Here is a 10,170-nt window from a genome sequence, read left to right as displayed (position 1 = left end):
TGTGTTAGCCACCTGTAACAGACATGGGATTCTCTTATCCTGTTCTTTGTGACATGTCAGACACTTGGCAGCCCTGTAGCCATCTGTAGTCATGAAATACTGTGGAAGTCATGGCTCACATCAACACCATCATCCCAGACACTCTGGACCCTCTCCAACCCGCGTACGGACCCAACAGATGTTCAGATGACGCAATCTCTATTGCACTCCACACGGCACTCTCCCGCCTGGATAAGAGGAACACCTATGTGAGAGTGTTGTTCATTGACTACAGCTCAGCGTTCAACACCATAGTGCCCTCCTAGCGCAGGACATTAGGACTGAACACCTCCCTCTGTAACTGGATCCTGGACTTCCTGACGGGCCGCCAAAAGTGGTGAGGGAAGGCAACAACACATCCGCCACGCTAACCCTCAACACAGGGTACGCGCTTAGTCCCCTCCTGTACTCCCTGTTCACCCACGACTGCGTGGGCGCGCAATACCATCATTACATTTGTTGATGACACGACAGTGGTAGGCCTGATCACCAACAACGATGAGACAGCCAATGGTGGTCAATGACCTGGCAGTGTGGTGCCAGGACAACAACCATTTTTCCCTCAATGTCAGCAAGACAAAAGAGCTGTTCATGGACGACAGTAAACGGGGGCTGAGGCGCGGCCCCGTCCAAATCGACGGGGCTGTAGTGGAGCAGGTCGAGAGCTTCAAGTTCCTCAATGTCCACATCACAAAGGAATTAACATGGTACACACACACCAACACAGTTGTGAAGAAGGCACGACAACACCTCTTCCCCCTCCAGAAGGCTGGAAAGATTTGGCATTGGCCCTCAGATCCTCAAAGTTTTACAGATTAAACCATTGAGAGCATCTTGACTGGCTGCATCACCTCTTGGTATGGCAACTGCTTGGCATCCGACTGCAAGACACTACAGAGGCTAGTGCTCCCTGCCATCCAGGACCTCTATACCAGGCCGTGTCAGAGGAAGGCCCTAAAAATTGTCAGACTCCAGCCACCCAAGTCCTAGACTGTTCTCTCTGCTACTGCACAGCAAGCGGTACCAGTGCACCAAGTCTGGAACCAACAGGACCCCTTCTACCCCCAAACCATAAGAATACTAAATAGTTCATGCAGACAGTCCAGGTAGCAATTTGGTCAACGCCCTTTTGCACCAACTCTTTTGACTCATAACATAATTTTTTAAATGTAATTTTAACCTTTATTTAACTAGGCAAGTCAGTTAAGAACAAATTCTTATTTTCAATGACGGCCTAGGAACTGCCTTGTTCAGGGGCAGAACGACAGATTTTTACCTTGTCAGCTCTGGGATTTGATCTTGCAACCTTTCGGTTAGTAGTCCAATGCTACTAACCACTAGGCTACCTGCCGGACCACATATGCCACATACACTGCTGCTACTGTTTATCATCTATCCTGTTTCCTAGTCATTTTATCCCTACCTATATGTACATATCTACCTCAATGACCTCGTACCCCAGCACATCAACTCAGTACTGGTACCTCGTGTATATAGTCAAGTTATTACCTCGTACCCCTGCACATCAACTCAGTACTGATACCTCGTGTATATAGTCAAGTTATTACCTCGTACACCTGCACATCAACTCAGTACTGGTACCCCGTGTATATAGTCAAGTTATTACCTGGTACCCCAGCATATCAACTCATTACTGGTACCCCGTGTATATAGTCACGTTATTACCTCGTACCCCAGCACATCAACTCAGTACTGGTACCCCATGTATATAGTCAAGTTATTACCTGGTACCCCTGCATATCAACTCAGTACTGGTACCTCGTGTGTATATAGTCAAGTTATTACCTCGCACCCCTGCACATCAACTCAGTACTGGTACCCCGTGTATATAGTCAAGTTATTACCTCGTACCCCTGCACATCAACTCAGTACTGGTACCTTGTGTATATAGTCAAGTTATTACCTCATACCCCAGCATATCAACTCAGTACTGGTACCTCGTGTATATAGTCAAGTTATTACCTCGTACCCCTGCATATCAACTCAGTACTGGTACCTCGTGTATATAGTCAAGTTATTACCTCATACCCCAGCACATCAACTCAGTACTGGTACGTACCCCTGCATATCAACTCAGTACTGGTACCTCGTGTATATAGTCAAGTTATTACCTCATACCCCAGCACATCAACTCAGTACTGGTACCTCGTGTATATAGTCACGTTATTACCTCGTACCCCTGCATATCAACTCATTGTTACTCATTGTGTATTTATTCCTGGTGTTATTATCTTTCTATTTTTCTCTACATTGTTGGGAAGACCTGTCAGTCAGCATTGCACGGTTAGTCTACACCCTGTTGTTTACCATGTGACAAATAATATTTGATTCGATTAGTTTTGTTGGTGCCTAGCCGGCCTACATTACATTTACAGAGAGGCCTGATGATCCATCACCTTACTGGGGGTGTAAACACTGCATTCATTGATGAACTGACATGTTTTTGTGTGTGTGTGTGAGAGAGCTCCTGTAGTTGTTTACCATGTTAGCTGTCGCTGGCTCACCCTGTGCTGCACATGTATTCTACTCAGTCATGCATTAAACATTACTGTAATATAATAATGAACTGAGCAGACATGCACATTTATCCGGAGACACTTACACACACATTGTAAGGATATGGAGGATCGGAGGACCAAAACGCAGCGTGGTAAAAGTGCCCGTAATGTTTTTTAATAAAGACAATAGAACACTCGAACAAAACAACAAATGATGACGTGAATATACAAAGCGAAAACAGTACCGTGTGGACCAAACACTCACAACCCAAAAGGGAAGGCTTCCTAAGTATGATTCTCAATCAGGGACAACAATTGACAGCTGCCTCTGAGAACCATACTAGGCCGAACTCAAAAACCAACATAGAAAAACACACCGACTGCCCACCCAACTCACGCCCTGACCATACTAAAACAAAGATATAATCACAGAACTAAGGTCAGAACGTGACACACTTACCAGCTGAGCCTCACATGATAAGATGCCCTGAGAGTTAACATTGAGCCTTCAATAATGCCATTTGTCTGAGTCATGGATAGTAAATATACATGGTTATTATAGGATATCATTTATGGATAGTAAATATACCTAGTTATTATAGGATATCATTTATGGATTGTAAATATTCATGGTTATTATAGGATATCAATTATGGATTGTAAATATACCTAGTTATTATAGGATATAATTTATGGATTGTAAATATACATGGTTATTATGGGATATAATTTATTGATAGTAAATATACATGGTTATTATAGGATATAATTTATTGATAGTAAATATACAAGGTTAATATGGGATATAACTTATGGATAGTAAATATACAGTCGTGGCCAAAAGTTTTGAATGACACAAAAATAAATTTTCACAAAGTTTGTATGATGGCAATTTTCATATACTCCAGAATGTTATGAAGAGTGATCAGATGAGTTGCAATTAATTGCAAAGTCCCTCTTTGCCATGCAAATGAACTGAATTACCAAAAAAACATTTCCACTGCATTTCAGCCCTGCCACAAAAGGACCAGCTGACATCATGTCACTGATTCTCTCGTTAATATAGGTGTGAGTGTTGACGAGGACAAGGCTGGAGATCACTCTGTCATGCTGATTGAGTTCGAATAACAGACTGGAAGCTTCAAAAGGAGGGTGGTGCTTGGAATCATTGTTCTTCCTCTGATTACCATGGTTACCTGCAGAGAAACACGTGCCGTCATCGTTGCTTTGCACAAAAGGGCTTCACAGGCAAGGATATTGCTGCCAGTAAGATTGCACCTAAATCAACCCATTATCGGATCATCAAGAACTTCAAGGAGAGCGGTTCAATTGTTATGAATAAGGCTTCAGGGCGACCAAGAAAGTCCAGCAAGCGTCAGGACTGTCTCCTAAAGTTGATTCAGCTGCGGGATCGGGGCACCACCAGCACAAAGCTTGCTCAGGAATGACAGCAGGCAGGTGTGTGCATCTGCACGCACAGTGAGGCGAAGACTTTTGGAGGATGGCCTGGTGTCATGAAGGGCAGCAAAGAAGCCACTTCTCTCCAGGAAAAACATCAGGGACAGACTGATATTCTGCAAAAGGTACAGGGATTGGACTGCTGAGGACTGGGGGAAAGTCATTTTCTCTGATGAATCCCTTTTTCCCATTGTTTGGGTCATCTGGAAAAAAGCCTGTCTGGAGAAGACAAGGTGAGTTCTACCATCAGTCCTGTGTCATGCCAATAGTAAAGCATCCTGAGACCAGTCATGTGTGGGGTTGCTTCTCAGCCAAGGGAGTGGGCTCACTCACAATACTCCCTCAGAACACAGCCATGAATAAAGACTGTTACCAACACATCCTCCGAGAGCAGCTCCTCCCAACCATCCAGGAACAGTTTGGTGACAAACAGTGCCTTTTCCAGCATGATGGAGCACCTTGCCATAAGGCAAAAGTGATAACTAAGTGGCTCTGGGAACAAAACCAGAGCCACAGGAAACTCCCCAGACCTTAATCCCACTGAGAACTTGTGGTCAATCCTCAAGAGGTGGGTGGACGAACAAAACCCCACAAATTCTGACGAACTCCAAGCATTAATTATGCAAGAATGGGCTGCCATCAGTCAGGATGTGGCCCAGAAGTTAACTGACAGCATGCCAGGGCGGATTGCAGAGGTCTTGAAAAAGAAGGGTCAACACTGCAAATATTGACTCTTTGCATCAACTTCATGTAATTGTCAATAAAATCCTTTGACACTTATGAAATGCTTGTAATTATACTTCAGTAACATCTGACAAAAAATATCTAAAGACACTGAAGCAGCAAATTTTGTGAATTTATATTTGTGTCATTCTCAAAACTTTGGCCACGGCTGTACATAGTTAATATGGGATATAATTTATGGATTGTATATATACGTAGTTATTGTAGGATATTAAGCCATAGTACTGGATGTCAGAACACAGCTCTATTGCAGTCCTTTAGGCCAGCCCACACAGAGTTGTGTAATGTCCTCTGTAAATAGGCTAATAGGTTAATCATGCACCATGCAGAACTTATTGAATGTAATAAAACCTATTTTGACCTTAATGCTAAACTCTCTCATCAATCTCTCCCTCTCTTCCCTTCTCTCTCTATTCTCCCCCCTCTCTTCCCCTTTCTCTCTTCCCCTCTCTCTATTGTCCCCCTCTCTTCTCCCTCTCTTCCCCTCTCTCTATTCTCCCCCCCTCTCTTCTCCTCTTTATATTGTCCCCCTCTCTTGTCCCTCACTCTCCTCCCTCTCCCCCATCCCTCCTCCACTGCCACAGATATGTCATTAAGATCCTGCTGAGCCATGCGTTCTTCCAGGAGGAGACTGGTGTGCGTGTGGAGCTAGCCGAGGAGGACGATGGGGAGATGATCGCTATCAAACTGTGGCTGAGGATTGAAGACGTCCAAGAAGCTGAAGGAAAGTACAAGGACAACGAAGCCATCGAGTTCTCCTTCGACCTCAACAAGGACTTCCCGAAGATGTGGCACAGGAAATGGTACGGTTGATTGTTGGACGGTGGATCGATTGATGCCATGTATTTTTGTTATAAGTAATTGATCTGGTGATTTTAAAAACAGAACTGCAACATCGATGAAAACGGTGGCTGGATAGTAGTGTACTGGTGTAGAAGCTCGTCACTGAGAGAGATGTTGTGGCGACTGTCAAAACAGATGGACTAGTCATGCTTGTTCCTTCTCCTGTCCCAACAGGTCGAGTCTGGCTATGTGTGCGAGGGAGACCACAAGACGATGGCCAAGGCCATCAAAGACCGAGTGTCTCTGATCCAAAAGAAGAGAGAACAGAGGCAGCTGGTCAGAGAGGAGTTGGAGAAGAGGAATCAGAAGCAGCAGTATCCCCAACAAGCAGCGGAGGCCCTCAGATCCCCCAGCAGAGTCAGTTACCCCCCAGCCCCTGTAGCCCAGACTGAGAAGGAGGACCCCGAGATGGACCAGCAGCAGTACCAACAGGCCAACATCTCCATGTCATGTATGTTGACTAGGCACAGCGTCTCACTCAGTGATGGGATTTATTTACAGTGCATTCGGAAAAGTATTCAGACCCCTTCAGATTTTGTTATGTTACAGCCTTAATTTAAAAATGTATTAAATATATAAGAAATCGCATCAATCTACCCGCAATACAGGGTAGCCTAGTGGTTAGCGCGGCAGGGTAGCCTAGTGGTTAGAGCGTTGTACTAGTAACCGGAAGTTTGCAAGTTCAAATCCCCGAGCTGACAAGGTACAAATCTGTCGTTCTGCCCCTGAACAGGCAGTTAACCCACTGTTCCTAGGCCGTCATTGAAAATAAGAATTTGTTCTTAACTGACTTGCCTGGTTAAATAAAGGTAAAATAAAAAAATACCCCATTATAACAAAGTGAAAGAGGATTTTATACATTTTTGCTCATTTATATAAAAAAATGTAAACAAAACCTTTTTTTTACATAAGTATTCAGACCCGTTGTTATGAGCTCGGGTGCATCCTGTTTCCATTGATCATCCTTGATGTTTCTACAACTTGATCGGAGTCCACCTGTGGTAAATTCAATTGATTGGACATGATTTGGAAAGACACACACCTGTCTATATAAGGTCCCACATTTGACAGTGCATGTCAGAGAAAAAGAAACAGCCATAAGGTCAAAGGAATTGTCCATAGAGCTCTGAGACAGGATTGTGTTGAGGCACAGATCTGGGGAAGTGGCCTCCATCAGTGGCCTCCATTTTTAAATGGAAGAAGTTTGACACCACCAAGACCTAGAGCTGGCCGCCCGTCCAAACTGAGCAATCAGGGGAGAAGGGCCTTGGTCAGGGAGGTGACCAAGAACCCGATGGTCACTCTGACAGGGCTCCAGAGTTCCTCTGTGGAGATGGGAGAACCTTCCAGAAGGACAACCATCTCTGCAGCACTCCACCAATCAGGCCTTTGTGGTTGTGGCCAGACGGAAGCCACTCCTCAGCAAAAGGCACTTGACACCTGCTTGGAGTTTGCCAAAAAGGCACCTAAAGGACTCTCAGACAATGAGAAACAAGATTCTCTGGTCTAATGAAACCAAGATTGAACTCTTTGGCCTGAATGTCAAGCGTCAGGTCTGGAGGAAACCAGGCACTGTTCATCACCTGGCCAATACCATCCCTGCGGTGAAGCATGGTGGTGGCAGCATCATGCTGTGAGAATGTGGGACTGAGAGACTAATCAGGATCAAGGGAAAGATGAACGGAGCAAAGTACAGAGAGATCCTTGATGAAAACCTGCTCAAGACAGACTGGGGTGAAGGTTCACCTTTCAACAGGACAACAACCCTAAGCACACTTTAAGACAATACAGGAGTGGCTTCGGGACAAGTCTCAACCTGACAGAGCTTGAGAGGATCTGCAGAGAAGAATGGGAGAAACTCCCCAAATGCAGGTGTGCCAATAATGTAGCGTCATACCCAAGACGACCTGAGGCTGTAATCGCTACCAAAGGGTCTGAATACTTATGTAAATGTGATATTTGTCTTTTTTGTTGCTTTGTCACTATGGGGTTTTGTGTGTACATTGAGGAGGAAAATGATTTACTCTATTTTAAATTAAGGCTGTTATGTAAAAAAATAAGTGTAAAAATTCAAAGGGTCTGAATACTTTCCGAATGCACTGTAAATCAGGAATACAATGTAGTTGATATTGTATATCTCTCAATGGCTCGCTTGATCTGGGTTTCTTGCTCGCTCTCTCTCGCTCTCATTCATATATAGAAATACACACACACTACCATTATACAATATATATATATAACGGTAGCATGTGTGTTTCCAACTCTCTCTCCCTCCCTCCTCCTTTCTCATCTGGTCACTGTGTGGGTTCTTGTCCCCTCCACCTACAGCTGACGGAGCGGTGGACAACGGCCAGGGTTCGTCCGTGTTCTCTGAGTCCCATCTGGGCCAGCTGAACATGTCCTATAGCAACATCCCTGCCACCCAGCAGCAGCACGGCCAAACCCAGGCCCCCTCCCCCTCTCCTTCCCCCCAGCTGCAGCAACAACAGCAGCAGCTCAATGCCTACCAACAGCAGAACATGGTAAGTGACGAGTCGGAGGGATTATTATATATTTTTTGTAGTTCTTAGAAAGGTAGAAGTGAAGTGAATTTCAGTGGAGTTTGTAGTTGTAATTATGAGATGAAGAGGTTCTCAATCTTTGAAATGGGCAACCTTTTTCCTTCCCGGCTGCCCTCTCTCTCTCTCAGGTTTGTCCTGTAGTCCTTTATAATCCCACATCTGTTTGTGCTGTCTTGCCAACTCCTATGGTCATTGTTACACTAATCATGACAATTATAAGAGGAGTTGCCAATACAGCAGAGACTGTCTGACATCAGCCTACTGTAGTCCCACGAGTTCTTCAGTTTGACATTTCTGTGTTCTTGGTACCGCAGTGGTGGACCAGCAGCTGCGTTCTAATCCACATATTCAGTAATGAATAAATGACAAACTCAGTGGCAATTCTCAGAGAGAACCAGAGGTCGGGTTTACAGTTCTTCTTTCAACAGTAACGCTGATGGTCTTGCTGTTTGCCAAGAGACTCCCAAACCAATGTCTGGAACAGTATTCTTCAGTGTATTGGGAGGAATAGGGGCTTTTATAGGGCCCAATATTAAACTGGCTGTTAATTCAGTCTTTTAATATGCTCATGTTTCCCCTCAAGCTAATACAAGGAACAGGACAGGAACAGGAACAGCTTTTAGTCATAAAACAATACCAGAGCATTTTTAGATTGAAAGTTGAAACCGAAGACCCAGAAAAATGAACTAATTTAAGGAATCCCAAACACAGTCACACAAGACGATTGAGCTCCGCCCAAAACACACAAATAAAGGAATCCCCAAACTAATAGTCACACAAGAATTGAGCACGCCCAAAACACACAAAGAATCCCAATTCAATAGTCACAAAGGAATCCCAAACCAATAGTCACACAAGACAACGGTTGATCTACACCCAAAACACACAAATAAAGGAATCCCAAACCAATAGTCACACAAGACAACGGTTGATCTACGCCCAAAACACACAAATAAAGGAATCCCAAACCAATAGTCACACAAGACAATGGTTGAGCTACGCCCAAAACACACAAATAAAGGAATCCCAAACCAATAGTCACACAAGACGATTGAGCTACGCCCAAAACACACAAAGGAATCCCAAACCAATAGTCACACAAGACAACGGTTGATCTACGCCCAAAACACACAAATAAAGGAATCCCAAACCAATAGTCACACAAGACAATGGTTGAGCTCCGCCCAAAACACACAAATAAAGGAATCCCAAACTAATAGTCACACAAGACGATTGAGTACGCCCAAAACACACAAAGGAATCCCAATCCAATAGTCACACAAGACGATTGAGCTACGCCCAAAACACACAAAGGAATCCCAAACCAATAGTCACACAAGACAACGGTTGATCTACGCCCAAAACACACAAATAAAGGAATCCCAAACCAATAGTCACACAAGACAATGGTTGAGCTACGCCCAAAACACACAAATAAAGGAATCCCAAACCAATAGTCACAAGGAATCCCAAACCAAAGGAATCCCAAACCAATAGTCACACAAGTCACACAAGACAACGGTTGATCTACGCCCAAAACACACAAATTAAGGAATCCCAAACAAACCAAATATGTTAATCTAAAAACACCCAAAATGAATCCCAAGCCAATAGTCACACAAATGAGCTGCCCTTCCAAAGGAATCCCAAACCAATAGTCACACAAGACGTCTGTCTCCACTAACAGAAGCTTAACCCCCAAGACAATGGTTGAGCCTCAAAACACCTAAAGGTCAATAGTCTAAAACCTATTTTCTAGAACACCAAATGAATCCCATGTTCTATCACACAAGACAACGGTTGATTAGAGGAAGATGTTAATCTACACCCAAAATGTATAGCCTAGTCACAAATGAGCTGCCCTTCCTTCCGTAGGCACCGATGTCTCCACTAATTAACTTAACCACGGCCTCGCCTAAAGGTCAAGTCTAAAACCTATTTTTAGAACAGATGTTCTATCTAAAGGGTTTAAGACCACCTAAAGGGTTTAGACAGATGTCTAATTA

General features: G+C 44.1%; 1 pseudogene; it reads left to right on the top strand.

Moving 5' to 3' along the window:
• Positions 1-537: 537 nt before the first annotated feature.
• LOC135532245 (serine/threonine-protein kinase WNK1-like) overlaps positions 538-10,170 on the top strand; it is a 33,726-nt pseudogene continuing 24,093 nt past the window's right edge.

The sequence above is a fragment of the Oncorhynchus masou genome, unplaced genomic scaffold, assembly GCF_036934945.1.
Source record: "Oncorhynchus masou masou isolate Uvic2021 unplaced genomic scaffold, UVic_Omas_1.1 unplaced_scaffold_1785, whole genome shotgun sequence".
NCBI lineage: Eukaryota > Metazoa > Chordata > Actinopteri > Salmoniformes > Salmonidae > Oncorhynchus > Oncorhynchus masou.
This window is presented reverse-complemented; position numbering and strand designations above follow the sequence as displayed.